Here is a 13,315-nt window from a genome sequence, read left to right as displayed (position 1 = left end):
ATTTTGAAAATGACTATACTCCCCAAAGGAATCTGCAGATTCAATGCAATCCCTATCAAACTACCAATGGCTTTCTTCACAGAATTAGAACAACAAATTTCCCAATGTGTATGGAAACACAAAGGACCCTGAATAGCCAAAGCAATCTTGAGAAAGAAAAATGGAGCTGGAGGAATCAGGCTCCCTGACTTCAGGCTATACTTCAAGCTACAGTAATCAAGACAGTATGATACTGGCACAAAAACAGAAATATAGATCAATGGAACAGGATAGAAAGCCCAGGGATAACTCCCCACACATATGGTCACTTTATATTTGAGAAAGGAGGCGAGAATATACAATGGAGAAAAGACAGCCCCTTCAATAAGTGGTGCTGGGAAAACTGGACAGCTACATGTAAAAGAATGAAATTAGAACACTCCTTAACACCATTACACAAAAATAAACTCAAAATGGATTAAAGACCTAAATGTAAGACCAGACACTATAAAACTCTTAGAGGAAAACACAGGCAGAACACTCTGTGACATAAATCACAGCAAGATCCTTTTTGACCCACCTCCTAGAGAAATGGAAATAAAAACAAAAATAAACAAATGGGACCTAATGAAACTTAAAAGCTTTTGTCAGCAAAGGTAACCATAAACAAGACAAAAAGACAACCAACCCTCAGAATGGGAGAAAATATTTACAAATGAAGCAACTGACAAAGGATTAATCTCCAAAATATACAAGCAGCTCATGAAGTTCAATATCAAAAAAAGAAACAACCCAATCCAAAAATGGGCAGAAGACCTAAATAGACATTTCTCCCAAGAAGATATACAGATTGTCAAGAAACACATGAAAGGATCTCAAAATGACTAATCATCAGAGAAATGCAAATCAAAACTACAATGAGGTATCACCTCACACCAGTTAGAATGGGCATCATCAGAAAATCTACAAACAACAAATGCTGGAGAGGGTGTGGAGAAAAGGGAACCCTCTTGCACTGTTGATGGGAATGTAAATTGATACAGCCACTATGGAGAAACAATATGGAGGTTCCTTAAAAAACTAAAACTAGAATTACCATATGACCCAGCAATCCCACTACTGGGCATATACCCAGAGAAAACCGTAATTCAAAAAGACACATGCACCTGAATGTTCATTTAAGCACTATTTACAATAGCCAGGTCATGGAAGCAACCTAAATGTCCATCGACAGATGAATGGATAAAGAAGATATGGTGCATATATACAATGGAATATTACTCAGCCATAAAAAGGAACGAAATTGAGTCATTTGTTGAGACGTGGATGGATCTAGAGACTGTCATACTGAGTGATGTAAGTCGGAAAGAGAAAAACAAATACCGTATGCTAACACATATATATGGAATCTAAGAAAAAAAAAAAGATTCTGAAGAACCTAGGGGCAGGACAGGAATAAAAACGCAAACATAGAGAATGGACTTGAGGATATGGGGAGGGGGAAGGGTAAGCTGGGACGAAGTGAGAGAGTGGCATGGACATATATACACTACCAAATATAAAATAGATAGCTAGTGGGAAGCAGCCGCATAGCACAGGGAGATCAGCTCGGTGCTTTGTGACCACCTAGAGAGGTGGGGTAGGGAGGGTGGGAGTGAGACGCAAGAGGGAGGGGATATGGGGCTATATGTATACGTATAGCTGACTCACTTTGTTATACAGCAGAAACTAACACACCAGTGTAAAGCAATTATACTCCAATAAAGATGTTTAAAAAAAAAAGAAACTATTAATTATCAAGTTTTGGCATAGTATCAAAGAATATCCACAATTATCTGAAAAGGCTATTAAAATACTTTTTTTCCAGCTTAAGAAAAGCAGGTATGGACATTAAGTGAAGTTAAGAGTTGTGATTATTTCTGAATAAGGATATTCTAATTTCTGAATCGAGACCACATTTATGTTTAAAATGACACTATTCATTGTAGTACCTTAGAGTGGTCAGAATGGTAATGAGACCCTCCTAAGTGTTCATCCAGGGATGAGAGGAACACCACCCACTCATAAACAAGATGCAGACATGGACATGGAGGGACAAAGGCACTAAATCAAGGTGGAAAATGATATGACTCAAAGAGCAGATGACCACATTATAGAACATGAGGACACTTAGAACATTTTAATCACAAAACTCAAGGTAGCTATAGCCAAGTGGAATAGAGGGTGCTTGGTAGTGTTACACAGGGTACAACATAGATCCCATGACTTCTTTATTTTTAAATAATTTTTATATTTTTAAATTGAAGTAGAGTTGATTTACAATGTTGTGCCAATCTCTGCTGTACAGCAAAGTGACTCAGTTATACACATCTAGACATTCTTTTTTTTAATTTTAATTTATTTTATTTTAATTTATTTTATTTTATTTTTTTGGCTGTGTTTGGTCTTTGTTGCTGTGCGCAGGTTTTCTCTAGTTGTGGCGAGCGGGGGCTACTCTTTGTTGCGGTGCGCAGGCTGCTCATTCTGGTGGCTTCTCTTGTTGCGGAGCACGGGCCCTAGGCACGTGGGCTCAGTAGTTGTGGCTCGCGGGCTCTAGAGCACAGGCTCAGTAGTTGTGGCGCATGGGCTTAGTTGCTCCGCGGCATGTGGGATCTTCCAGGACCAGGGCTCAAACCTGTGTCCCCTGCATTGGCAGGAGGATTCTTAACCACTGCGCCGCCAGGGAAGTCCCGATTCTTTTTTCTTGTTTAATATTCTTTTCCATTATGGTTTAATCACAGGATATTGAATATCATTCCCTGTGCTATACAATAGGACCTTGTTGTTTATCCATCCTATATATAATAGTTTACATCTGCTAATCCCACACTCCCAGTCCTTTCCTCCCTCAACCCCCTCCCCATTGGCAACAAGTGATTCCATGACTTCTTTACAGTGTTCAATACTTTATTAAATTAAATTTGACCTGGAAGTTACTCTTTTAACCAGAAGCTAAGATGAGAGGGAAAATGCCAAACAGAGAAGCAGATATGGATTGTACTGAGTGGAAACTTGCCATATAGAGGCAAAGAAACCATTCCACTTACAAAGTTCCAAGTGGCATTTTAGAGAAAGAAGAGTGTTGAGAGGGTGTTACTCTGAAAATCCCCAGTGGAGCCAGGAATTTTTCTGGTGGCAGCCATGGAAAGAGGGATATTAAAAACCATTGTTTCTGAGCATAGGCCAGAGTTCACTGAGCAATATCTGCTTGTTTGCATGGAGAGAGAATGAATAATATATGCAAATTCCATGTTTAAAGTCCCCTTGTTTAGAAGTCTGGACTGCTTGATTTTGTCTCCCTAATCTACTTAGGCAGAGACCTTTTCTTTTGTTTTAATATCAAATAGGCTTTAGCATGGGCAGGTCTAATGAGACTTTGCCATTGGTGGAGGCTTAACAGGGCATCAGGAGATTTTAAGTAAATTTCATTAGAAGGCTACAATCTCTACCTCATGAAAGATTACATTTTTTAAAATGTAAGGGGTCAGGATATCCCTCCAATTTGCTAGAGCAATAGCCTAGAAATATCCTACAGGGATTACCTGTAGGTTTTTGATACCCCCTCTACAGTCTACTTTCAGTCATGAGCAAGCCACAGAAACTCAGAGCCGAGAGTGCTTGGACAATTGAAGTTTTCAAACTTTCAGCAAAAAGCTGAAAAGTGTATGTCTAAATATAATTATTGTTTGGACACTGGATTTGATAGAAAATAAAAAGGTGTATTAATAACCAGTTTCTGTTTTTTTAGAGTCCTGAATTTTTGTCTCATTGCTCTAAAAAAATTAAAATATGGCTTATCCCAGAGAAGGGAAGTATTCCTAATTTGGAAGACTCTGAAACAAATAGAAAGAAACCTCCTTAAGTTCAACGCAATTAAAAAGCAGATATAGTTAGAACTTTATGAAGACTTCTGTTTAAAGTATGAATTTTTGAGCGTTTGCATGTGACTAAGCAAAAGAATTATTTGAAATCTTAAAAGCCTTGCTGCACAGAAACTCTCTCTGACTCAGACTATCATGGGAATTTAGATAGGGAGAGACTCAGAAGAAGGTGGTAAATAACCCAAAACTGGGTTAGTAAAAGGAGAGAGTGGCCCAGGACACTTCCCTTAGCCACTCCTGGCTAAGAGTATTCACAAATTCCCCAGAAAAGATAATAGTTGTAAACAACAGAAACACACATTGCTTATACCCTTTTTCTTTCTAGTGAATTCACGTTTTAAAATTCCAAAAGTACAAGAGTAGACAATACGTTCTATTTAACTCTTATCCAGCAACCTAGTTCCCCTCCTCAGAGGTAACTAATATTACCAATATCTTATATATCCTTCAATGCATATATGAGCAAATGTACACACAGTTTTTATGCAAATGATAATTTTCCATATACTCTGAAGCTTATTTTTTTCACTAAACTATATCTTGGAATTACTTCTGTATCAATAATAATTTTACCCATCTTTTTTCAGCAGCATAGTATTCATTGAATGGATGCATCATAATTTATTTAATCGACTCTACATTGATGTAATGAGTTGTATGTTATTTTGTACATATGTAAGTAATCTATAGGATAAATTCCTAGAGGTAGAATTATTGATTCTAAGAGTATATGTGTTTGTAATTTTGATAAATATTGATAAATTACCCTACAGAGAGGTTGTACTAATTTATGTTCCTATCAGCAATATATGAAAATGCCTCTTTAACACACTCTAATTAATACAGTGTTACCAAGCTTTGTGATCTTTTCCAATTTGTGGGGTTAACCATGATATTTCAGTTTAATTTTATTTTGCCTTTCTCATTATGAGATTAAACATCTTTTCTTATAAGTTTTAGAGCCATTTATATTTCCTTTTATGTAAACTGTTCAAATTCTTTGCCCATTTATCTGTTGATTTATCTATAGGTTTTTTTTTTTTCTCTTTTTATTCAATTCTCTTTTTGTTAGGGCAAAATGAATCTGGAGTTGCTGTCCATAATGAGAGAATATATTTAGTAGGGGAACATTCAGTTTGGACAAATGAGCCTCCAGCTTGTGTCCAGGTGAGTGGTTGAAGTTCCTTTTGAAATTTGTTCAAGTGGTTCAGTGAGGTTACTTTTTGCAGTGGTGCTACTGGACAAAGAGATATTTACATGTAGGAAGAGGCTTGATCCCCCTTTGTTTGTGCACCTAGTTCAGCCACTAAACTTCATCCTGTATCCTAAAAATGATGCCTAATAAATGATTTAGCCCTTTTGAAAATAAAGATGGGGATGAGCTTTGAAAATAAATGTAATACATACTCGAAATAGAAAAATGGGATACCTTTACCTTTCTCATAAACCAAAAATATCTAGAAATCTTTGGGAATAGTACTTTCACACCCCCAAAACTTTGCAAGCATCTCCTTTCCACTCCATTTCCTTATTTTCTATATCATAATTCATTCATTTCCATAGCGCTACTTACTAAGGGGTCCTCCTTCCTGGCAGAAGTGTGAAGGAGTGGTTTGTGATTGGTCTGATGGAGCAGCCTCTGCCCCAAAGGACAGCTCTTTAACACATCAGCATGCAAGCAGCCCAGGCTGGGCAAATTGCCAACTGAGCCTTTCAGAACAGCAATAGCTTTTGTTAATATATACCTCATGATTTGTTTTAATGCTTTTACAATTATTTTCATAGCTATTTTTCTATTTTACATGTTCTCTAGTAACATACTGACATGTGTTAGCCCTGACCTTTCTCCTGATTGCCAGAAAAATATATCTTTCTAACTACTCATATTATCTAATCTCATCTTTGTGGGAAGATTTTAAACAACTGCTTCAATATATTTAATATTTGCAGGACTATTCAAACTTTAATTTCTTCTTCAGTCACATCTCATATGGTACACATATATTTTTCAAGAAACTTTCCATGTGGTCTAAGTCTTTAAAATTGTTAGCATATAGTTCTTGTGTTTATAGTTGTTTTAAAAGTAAGATTCTTTATAGATTAAAAAACAGCAATTTGTGATATGAATTGCAAATATTTTCCCAACATTTCCACAGCATTAATGAATATTAAATATTATTTGTTTCCTTTATATTTGAATAACAACTTGGATGATATAAATTTCTTGGGTCATGATTTCTTTCGTTGTTAATTTTAGAGGCATTTCTCCAGTCTTCTGGAACTGGATATTGTTGTGGAGAAGTCTGATGTCAGCCTGCTTTGTTTTTACCCTTCGTAGATGACTCATTATTTCTGCCTGGTTGTCCAAAGGATTATTTCTTTATCTTCACAGTTCAGCATTTGTATTAGGATATGCTTGTGTTGACGATAATGTGTCAGTTTTTTTTCTGAGACCTGACATACACCTTCAAAATGAACATTTCTTCAATAATATTTCAAATATTTTTTCTGATCCATTATATAGGGATATTAGGTAAGTGTATGTTGTATCTCACTTGCCTGTCTTCTCTAGATATCATTGTATCTCTAATCATTTTAAATTGTATTTATTTTCATTCATTTTGCTTGCTCTCTCTATCTAACCTCTTTCTTCCTTTTTGCATTCTCATCGGTATCTGGTCTCTCCTGGTCTACTTCCAATTTTTACTCCATTTCTGATATTTTTAAAGCCACTATTCCCCCTAGAGATCTTGCAACTCGTGTTTCATTCACTTTGTTGTCTCTGTCCTCCTGAATCTTGTATCTCTGCCTTTTGCTCTTTGTTAATTAAAAAAAAAATAATAATGTGGTAAAATATACATAATATTTACCATTTTAACTACTTTTAAGTGAATGGTTCTGTGGCATTATGTACATTCATATTGTTGTGCACCATCTACACTATCCATCTCCAGAACTTTTTTGTCTTCCACAACTGAAACTCTGTACTCATTAAATACTAACTCCTCATTCCTAACCCCCTCCTGCAGCCCCTGACGACCACCATTCTACTTTCCATCTCTGTGAATTTGACTACTCTAGGTACCTCACATAAGTGGAATTATGCAATATTTGTCTTTTTGTGACTGCCTTATTTTGCTTAGCATACTATCTTCAAGGTTCATCCATGTTGTAGCATATGTCAGAATCTCTTCCTTTCTTTTTTTTAAGACTTTTTTTTAGAGCAGTTTTCAGTTCATAGCAAAGTTAAAAAGGAGGTACAGAGATTTCCCATACACTCCCTGCCTCCACACATGCATAGCCTCCCCCATTATCAACATCCCCACCAGTGGTGCATTTGTTACAATTGATGAACCTACACTGACACATCGTAGTCACTCGTTTACATTTGGGTTCACTCTTGGTGTTGTACATTCTATGGGTTTGAACAACTGTTGTAAAATAACATGTATCCATCATTATGGTATCATACAGAGTATTTTCACTGCCCTAAAAACTTCTGTGCTCTGCTTATTCATCCTCTCCCTGCCCCAATCCCTGATAATCACAGATTTTTTTACTGTCTCCATTTTCCAGAATGTCATATACTTGGAATTATACAATATGTAGTCTTTCAGTTGGCTTCTTTCACTTAATAATATGCATTTAAGTTTCCTCCATGTCCTTATTTATTTATTTATTTATTTATTTATTTATTTATTTATTGGCTGCATTGGGTCTTCGTTGCTGCACATGGGCTTTCTCTAGTTGCAGCGAGCGGGGGCTATTCTTCATTGCGGTGCGTGGGCTTCTCATTGCAATGGCGTCTCTTGTTGTGGAGCACGGGCTCTAGATGTGTGGGCTTCAGTAGTTGTGGCACACAGGCTCAGTAGTTGTGGCTCGCAGGCTCTAGAGCGAAGGCTCAGTAGTTGTGGCACACTGGCTTAGTTGCTCCGCAGCATGTGGGATCTTCCTGGACCAGGGCTTGAAGCCCTGTGCCCTGCATTGGCAGGCAGATTCTTAACCACTACGCCACCAGGGAAGTCCGTGTCCTTTTATGGCTTAATAGCTCATTTCTTTTTAGTGCTGAATAGTATTCCATTGTCTGGATGTACTACAGTTTATTTAAACATTCACCTACTGAGATACATCTTGGTTGCTTCCAAGTTCTAGCAATTATTAATAAAGCTGTTATAAACATCCTTGTGCAGGATTTTGTGTGGACATAAGTTTTCACTGCATTTGGGTAAATGCCAAGGAACATAATTGCTGGATTGTATGGCAAGAGTATATTTAGCTTTATAAGAAACTGCCAAACTGTCTTCCAAAGTAGTTGTACCATTTTGTTTTCCCATCAGCAATAAATGTTGCTCCACATCCTTGCTAATACTTGGTATTGTCAGTATTCTGGATTTTGACCATTCTAATAGGTTTGTAGTGGTATCTCATTGTTGTTTTAATTTCCATTCCCTGATGACATATGATGTGGAGAATCTTTTCATATGCTTATTTGCCATCTGTATATCTTCTTTGGTGATGTGTCTGTTAAGGTCTTTGGCACATTTTAAAATCACGTTATCTTCTTATTGTTGAGTTTTAAGAGTCCTTTGTATATTTTGTATAACAGTCCTTTATCATATATGTCTTTTGCAAATATTTTTCTCTCAGTCTGTGGCTTGTCTTCTCACTCTCTTGATGTTGTCTTTCACAGAGCAGTTTTAAATTTTAATGAAATTCAGCTTATCAATTATTTCTTTCAGAGATTGTACCTTTGGTGTTGTATCTAAAAAGCTATCATCCTGCCCAAAGTCAACTAGGTTTGCTCCTATATTATCTTCTATTTTTACATACATTTCATAGTTTTGCATTTTACATCTAGGTATATGATTCATTTTGAATTAATGTTTGGTAATTTCTTTGTCTAGATTCATGGTTTTGCATGTGGATGTCCAGTTATCCCAACACCGTTTGTTGAGAAGACTATTTTTCTCCATTGTATTGTCTTTGTTCCTTTTGTCAAAGATCAGTTGACTATATTTTGTTGTGTTTTTGTTTTATGGCCACATAGCTTGTGGAATCTCGGTTCCCTGACCAGGGATTGAACCTGGGCCAGAGCAGTGAAAGCCCAGAATCCTAACCACTAGGCCACCAGGGAACTCCCCCAGTTGACTGTATTTATGTGTGTTTACTTCTGGGCTCTCTTTCTGTTTCATTCATCTATTTGTTGATTCTTTCGCCATTACCACACTGTCCTGATTACTGTAGCCTTATAGTAATACTTGAAATCTGGTAGTTTCAGTGTTCCAACTTTGTTCTTCTCCTTCAATATTGTGTTGACTATTCTGAGTCTTTTGTCTCTCCGTATAAACATTAGAATCAGTTTTTCTATATCCAAAAAATAACTTGCTGGGATTTTGATTGGGATTTCATTGGATCATAGATGAAGTTGGGAAGAACTGATACCTTGACAGTATTGAGTCTTCCTCAATATTGAACATGGACTATTTATTTATTTAGTTTTTCATAGTTTGCCTCAGATAGATCTTATACCTATTTTATTAGATTTGTACTTAAGTATTTTGTTTTTTTGGAGTGCTAATGTAAATGGTATTGTGTTTTTAATTTCAAATTCCACTTATTCATTGCTAGTATATAGGAAAGCAATTGACTTTTGTATATTAATCTTGTAGCCTACAACCTTGTTGTAATTGTTCCTTAGTTCCAGAAGTTTTTTATTGATTCTTTTGAATTGTCTACATAGACAATCACGTCACCTGCAAACAAAGACAATTTTATTTCTTCCTTTCCAATCTGTATACTTTTTTTTTTCTTGCCTTACTGCCTTAACTAGGACTTCCAGTATGGTGTTGAAAATAGGTGGTAAGAGGGGACATCCTTGTTCCTGATCTTAGCAGGAAAACTTCTAGTTTCTTACCATTAAGTATGTTACCTGCAGGTTTTTTGGTAGTTATTCTTTATCATATTGAGGGAGTTCCCTTCCTCTCTATTCTTCTCTTCCTGAGTTTTTATTTGATTTTGTCAAATGCTTTTTCTGTATCTATTGATATGATCCTGTGCTTTTTCTTTTTTAGCCTGTTCATATGATGTTACATTAATTAACTTTCAAAAGCTGTACCTGCCTTGCATACCTGGGATAAATCCCACTTGGTCATGGTGTATAATACTTTTTATAGATATTTGGATTTATTTGCTAATATTTTGTTGAAGATTTTTGCTCTGTATTCATAAGAGATATTGGTTTATAGTTTTCTTTTCTTGTAACGCCTGTGACTGGTTTTGATTAGGGTAATGCTGGCCTCATAGAATGAGTTAGGAAGTATTCCCTCTGCTTCTGTCTCCTGAAAGAGACTGTAGAGAATTGGCATAATATCTTGCTTAAATGTTTGATATATTTCATGAGTTAACCTGTCTGGGCCTGGTGCTTCCTGTTTTGGAAGGTTATTAATTATTCATTCAATTTCTTTAATAAATATAGGCCAATTCAGATCATCTATTTCTTCTTGTATGAATGTTTGCAGATTGTGTCTTTCAAGAAATTGGTCCATTTCATTTGGGTTATCAAATCTGTGGGCATTGAGTTATTCAAAGTCTTCCTTTATTATCCCTTAATGTCCATGGGATCTGTAGTGATGTCCCCTCTTTTATTTCTTTAATTTGTGTCCTCTCCCTTTTTCTTAGCCTGGCTAGGGGATTATCAATTTTATTGATATTTTCAAAGAACCAGCTTTTGACATAATTGATTTTCTTTCCCTTCATTTATTAAGGCTCTTAAATATATTGTATGTATATTTGGGTTCTTGTTTTATAGATAAATTGCTCCATTAACTGTTTAAATCCATGGCAAACACTTGGTCAAATTTTTCATCTGTTTCATGAATATACTGCTTTGATCAGTGTTCATCTGCATTTCTTCTTATTCTTTTTCTCCTCTTTTCTTGTAATACTTTTATATAGATCCTGGGTGGTTTATTTTTGATTTCTCATGTTGGTTAAGTGGGCTTCTCCTTGACCAGCTATTTCCAAATGATTCATATGTTAGGGATGCTAAAGCTGTGTCCAAGTCTAGCAGCATTCTCCCTAGAGCCCTCAGTTAAGTGTGAGAGTCCATTTAACTGTTAACCTCTCCCTGGCCAACAGAAATAGGCAGTTTGTAAGACTCATAGCATTCAGAATCTTTTTCTAATCCTCTGCCTCACCAACAGGCTGTTTTTTAAAATATGGCTCATCATATGAGTCCTTGTTCAGTCTTGTTAGCCCTGCTTCTCAGAATCAAACTCCTGTCACTATTCCACACGGCTTGTCCCAGTTAGGACCCATGAGGATTTTAGTTCTTTATCTTGGGCATGCTCCTCATCTTGGGGCAGCGCCCGCTCTCTCAGGGATTTGCATTCACAGGCATCCCCTTCTGCTTCCTCCCACATCCTGTTTGATCTTCACTGCTTTTGGCAGCCCTTCTATCTATTTGTGGCTTAGGATTTCACATGCATCCTAGCTTGTATTTCTCTTTCTCATTCTTCTTTAGTGTGATTTCCTAGAGGGGAAGGAGGAAATGCCAATTTTATTCCACTATGTTCAAACTGAAAATCTGTATCTAATTCTTCTTCCATAGTTTAGGATAAGTCATTCTCAAATAAATGCTTTATTATTTTTGTGAACCTCCAAGTTAGAGAACCCTTTCAAGTGTTATTATGGATATTTGAACCAAGGAAGCCAGCTGACAGTTGCAATTGAGAGCATTATAATGAAAAGGCAGAACCAGAAGCACCACTCACAGAAGGAGGTCTGAAGTTGTTAATTTCTACCTGTGTATGTTGCATGCAACATCTTTATATCTTCTGATTCTATGATCAGAACCATTAATGTCTTTTCTATCACCTAATCATTCTCATAAGTTTCAGATTTAAAGGAAAACAGTTGTTCTTGACTGATATTGAGATTGTGATCTAAGAACTCCCCTTCCTTCAGCTAAACATACTCATTATGCAGTTCTGCAAGTCAATTTTTTATGTCTATGGGTCTATTGCAGGGCCTGCTTTACTGTGGGAAAAAATGTGGATTCAGGAAGGCCCTGAAATATACCTCTGATCTATATACACAGTGAAATTTCATCAGTAACAATTTATTCCTTTGTGATACTATGGCCTCCTTTTAAATGCCTATATTTCTTTGGAAATAATTAAGTTGTCATTAACATCTTTGTGTAAATCATATTTTTAAAAATATTGTTTCTCGAGGAAGGAACACTGGGAAAGGAAACAGAGGAAATGGAAATTAAGGAACACCCAAGATAAACATTGAACACCAAGATAAACATTGCCCACTTAACAATTTGATCTAGCTGGCCTTGTGTAAAAAGAATGCAAGTTGTTACTCACATTTTATTAATAGTTAAAATTATATAAACATACCTGTAGGCAAACAAACCTAAAGTTTAGTATGTGAGCACTTCCTGGTGAGAAGGCAAAATCTTTCTAAATGCCTATAAGTAAACTCTTGCTTTCCTTCCTGATTTTATGGAATTTTTAAGCCTTGCATTCCACACTAAGTCTGTTGACTTTTTTGTTCTTTCTAGAGCATACCTCTGCTCTATGCAAGCTTAGCTGCTATTCTTTTTATATCCTCTGAAGCAGTACTGGCCATACCAGCTAGTTTAAGTGTAATTAAAAAGAGTACCACCTTAGGATTTTGCAATATCAACTGCACTTATGTTATATACAGAGTGATGTTAGGATTAGATTTAAACTTTCCTGTACCAGGCTGGCTGGCATAGAGGGTTGTTGCTCAATGTCAGAATTATCAATCCTTTCATTTTTAGAAATGGATTTTAAAAAATATGTTGACAGGGAAATGTGGACAGCAAGGATTCTAATGTAAAAAGAATACATTTTGTGAATTGGAAACTATCTCCTGACAGAAATGCTGTTTTGATTGACATTCTCATAAGGGTATAATATGATCATCCATACATTATGTATAAATTTACCATCATTTCCATAGCCATGAAGAACACATTGTTACTTCTTCTCAAAAGTACTCTTAATCCCTTGGCTTATACAACTGTGGTTATACTGCCAAGACAGCCATTTCAATTTCTTGTCCCATAAACAGAAGCACTTAGACACAAATACTTGCCATAAGAAGATATTTTGAAAGGCATTTAATTAATAGTGATGGTTTTGGAAATGATCAGTTAATAGGAATCATGTCCATACTGAATGTTGTGTTCTGAGAACTCCTTTATTCAGTCATCATTCACCTAATTGAGAAATTTTCCAGGATTCAATACTTTTTTTCTTCTTGCCTGTCCTTTAGTCATTCCATTGTAGTACTAATTTCAAGAAAAAAAGAAATGATAATAACCAAAAAATGGAAGAAACCCAAATGTCCATCAGCTGATGGAATGGATAAATAAAATG

At 36.0% G+C, this 13,315-nt stretch overlaps 1 long non-coding RNA gene across 1 annotated transcript; it reads left to right on the top strand.

Annotated features, from left to right (window-relative positions):
• Nucleotides 1-332: 332 nt before the first annotated feature.
• On the top strand, nt 333-7,334 carry LOC309626863. The gene is made up of 2 exons (XR_014243454.1): nt 333-5,066; nt 6,157-7,334. It is a non-coding gene; the product is annotated as an uncharacterized lncRNA (long non-coding RNA).
• Nucleotides 7,335-13,315: the final 5,981 nt, after the last annotated feature.

This window comes from Balaenoptera borealis (genome assembly GCF_965194805.1).
Source record: "Balaenoptera borealis genome assembly, chromosome: 3".
Classification (NCBI taxonomy): domain Eukaryota; kingdom Metazoa; phylum Chordata; class Mammalia; order Artiodactyla; family Balaenopteridae; genus Balaenoptera; species Balaenoptera borealis.
The sequence above is the reverse complement of the archived record's forward strand: the minus strand, read 5'-3'. Positions and strand labels throughout refer to the sequence as shown.